At 42.9% G+C, this 3,705-nt stretch overlaps 1 long non-coding RNA gene across 1 annotated transcript; it reads left to right on the top strand.

The window, feature by feature from the left end:
- The first annotated feature begins 587 nt into the window (after positions 1-587).
- On the top strand, positions 588-3,014 carry LOC140602236 (uncharacterized). The gene is made up of 3 exons (XR_012005211.1): positions 588-1,314; positions 1,812-1,967; positions 2,370-3,014. It is a non-coding gene; the product is annotated as an uncharacterized lncRNA (long non-coding RNA).
- Positions 3,015-3,705: the final 691 nt, after the last annotated feature.

The raw sequence follows: 3,705 nt of genomic DNA, 5'->3' as shown, positions 1-3,705 counted from the left end.
TATACACCAATTCTTAACAATCAGCACATTAGCTTGTGCCTGCCAGGCAAACTTGGTGTGGATGAGCCCAGATATTGGAATCAAGCTTTTCCTGTTATCACTATTAACAGAGAAGCATCTTGAGTTTGCAAAGCCAGTGATTGTTTTTTTCAAAACTGCTACCATTTGCAGCTACTCATTTGGGGGAATCAGACTTTCCTCACTATTAAACAATCAAAACAAAATCCTAAAATAAATTGGATGCTTAGATTGATATGACATCACTTTACATCCATAACTCGCCATTTTAAATTGCATGCTGCAAAAATTCATGTCACCATTATCTTCTTGATTGACTTCTAATACATAAAAATTATGAGTTAAAACCTATAAAATATATGTTTCATAATTATTTGTCAATTTTAATCTGTTTTGTACATCCGTGCATCCAAATGCTTGACATCCATGTCAAAATGATTTAAGCATTAAGAGGATTCATCATCTTACAAAGAAAGAAATTTCAGGGTTGGCCAAGTTGATGGCTCAGCGCCGTCATTGAGGACGCAGGTTCCCTCTCCTTTTCTGTTTAGCCTTCCTCAGGGTGTTGTCTTTGGACTAACTCCCCTCAAGATAGCAAGATGGTTGCCATAGTTCCAAGTATCCATGCACACACAGGAAGTATCCAGTGAGGAGAAAACATCTCTCCCTAGGAGCAAGTAATTTTTTCCAGAAGCCACTAAACAGGCCTCCCCTGGCATTTCATTGTGCAGAACTTGTTTACACCAGTTGTTGCAAAGAGAAGGCCCAGCATAATTGGCCTTTCCCGAATTGTGGAAGGGAGATGTGGACTCTGAACAAAATGTGGGCTGAGCCAGCACGAACATAGGAGAGAATAGCTCTTGGGACTCTACTAACAGTATCTGCTAGGATTTGGATTCCTTATATGAGTCATTTAATAAAACTATTTTGCTACTAAAAAATAAAAATGTTCAGAAGAAAACTTCTGGGTGTTTGAGAACTCTTCTAGGGCCAGGCCTTGGGGACTGTTTTTGCTGCCAGCCAGTTTTGCAGGGAGGGAGGCGAGAGCCCACGCCTACGCTAAACCCAGAGCTAAGCCTGCCCTTCAGCACACTTCCTCCCCTCTGCGACACTGGCTGACCTCTGCATGAAGATCGACCACTTAGAAGGTGCTTTCCCGTGTTGACCTTGTTCATCCTCAAGCTGTGATGCTGGCTAGGGACTCCAAAATCTAGTCGGCCTTCTGACCATCCTCCAACATCTGGGGGTGTCTTGAACAGAAGAGTCATTGGATCCACTGAATCAGAACCTCAGGAGGTATTTTTTTCCCCAAAGCTCTCTGGGTATTTCTGCAATTGTGGGAAACAGTGCAAGGTTTGACATGGCTGGAGAGTTGGTGTAGCTGGACAAGAGACCGCAGGTGTGGGCAGGGGGCAGGTGAAGCCAGGGCCGGGAGTCAGGGCTGGGACTTTGTCCCATGGGACACAATCAGATGAGCACCTTGCTATCGCCATCCAGGTGATGGACATTAAGCCAACACCATGGGGACAGAAAAAAGGAAAGAGCACTCAAGGGAGGCTAAGGAAACACAGTCAACGGGACTTTGTGTCTAATTAAATTGAGAGAAAGAGAGACCCGAAGTGGCTCCCAGGCATCTAGCTTGAGGGATTTTCTCTCTTAGCAGGTCCCTTTTCTCCATCGCTGGTTTTCTGGCCTAGGGAGACAGCTCTGACCAAAAGAATCCTCAACTCTTTCACCTCAGTGGAAATTTTCTTCCCTTCCTCTGCTTCCACCCCCACTTGTTCCTCTGACAGCTGAACTGCCAGCACTGCCTGTGCCCGGGGCTTCTGAATCCTCCCACACAACCCAACAACCTGCCCATTCATCCTGCAACCCGCAAGAACAGCCGGAAACCACCAGGCTTCCACCAAACTGATACGTGATAGATTTTGTCCACAGGAACAAAATGAGTAAGTCCAGCCCATCTCAGCTGGAAAGGAAATACCCATTTACACTCTCAGCAACGAGAGGGGCAGTATGGGACTAATCTCGAAGTCAATAAAACGTTAATGTGTAAATGAAGAAAACAGTGAAAGTGTATGATGAGTATCCAGTCTAGGCCGGATCAGAAGATAATTGAAATCTCGAGCTGTGTTCTTGAATACTTGTATTTATTCTACTACACTGTATTCTAAATAAAGTAAATTCTACTGTTTTGCTGAAACACTAATGGAAACTGTGAGAGAAGAGTAGGAGGGTAAAAATGAAAATCCTTGAATTTCCTGAATGCTAGCACTTTAAGAATTTTTTAAAAACCACTCATGAAAAGCTCTGGCAAGTTTACTTTTTTGTTTTGTTTGTTTTGTTTTCAGGCAATGTTTTATGAGCACTATCTCCATCTGACCACTTCTGTTCTTCTGAGACCTCTAGGCTAACGCACCTTCTCTTCCTCGGGTCTGCATACAAAAATCCCTACACATCTCCACTCATTGCTCCATTCCTTAAAAACCTGACGTGTGGTTCAGTTGCTGACAAATCCTGGATGAACACAGGGTACCCACTTCTTTGCCACTTCAGCAAAACACATTAAAGGGAGTCATTTCGTCTATAAAAGGGTGAAGGACTCTCATGATTGCAAATCTACCATTCATTCACTGAAGAGCAGGTGGGAACAGCGTTTAAAAAGAAACAGAGGTTTGGAATAGTGAATAAAAAAAAAAAATTATGGTTTATCTGTCCAGTGGCATTTTCTTCAATGACAGCAAAAATAAACTATTATCTTGATGTATGCAAATATATGGATGAATTTTGAAATTTTTTTTTAGGTAAAAGAAACAAGACCAAGATGGATGTATTACAGCAGATGATTCCATTTTTATAACATTTTATAAAATGCGGTGCACCTGGGTGGCTCAACGGTTGAGCGTCTGCTTTCAGGTCAGGGTGTGATCCCAGGGTCCCAGGATCGAGTCCCACATCCGGCTCCTTGCCGGGAGCCTGCTTCTCTCTCTGCCTGTGTCTCTGCCTCTCTCTCTCTGTGTTTCTCATGAATCAGTAAATAAAATCTTAAAAAAAATTTTTTTTATAAAATGCAAACTAATCTGTAACGACAAAAAAGACCCTGCATTGTGGTTGTCTAGGGCCGATGGATGGTAAGGACAAAGTACAAAGGAGTACAGGGAAACCTTTGGACGTGATACATTGATGATCTCGATGGTGGTGAGCATCTCACGAGCATATGCATATGTCAAATATCATCAAATATACACATTAAATATATGTAATTTATTATGCCTCAATTCTATGTAAATAGAGCTGTAAAAAAAAAAAGAAAAGCCAGGGAGAAAAATGATTGAACCTTCCCAACTGAAATTTTTTCAATATGGGAATGCTAATCATCTTCCTCTAAGGTAATTTTTCTTTATAATTTTACAGTTATTTTTGCAGATTTATGTTTCCACGCTAACCCCGCAAGTCATGTCAGGAGGTCCTTTCTATTTACCAGACACTTGGGCCTAATGAGGCTTCTAGAGGCACAGGCTGGCGGAGATGCAAAATTCGCCTTTTCTGTTTTGCTCGGTGCCATTCTCAGCTTGTGGTGGTTTCAAGGAGCCCCACTCCCAGCTAGCTGCTCAGGCAGGCCCCGGGTTCCCCACTCGCTGCCCTTTCTCCCCCCTCCTCGTGGGCTGGAAGCTCCATCGAAGTGAG

The sequence above is a fragment of the Canis lupus genome, chromosome 13, assembly GCF_048164855.1.
Source record: "Canis lupus baileyi chromosome 13, mCanLup2.hap1, whole genome shotgun sequence".
Classification (NCBI taxonomy): Eukaryota; Metazoa; Chordata; class Mammalia; order Carnivora; family Canidae; genus Canis; species Canis lupus.
The sequence above is the reverse complement of the archived record's forward strand: the minus strand, read 5'-3'. Positions and strand labels throughout refer to the sequence as shown.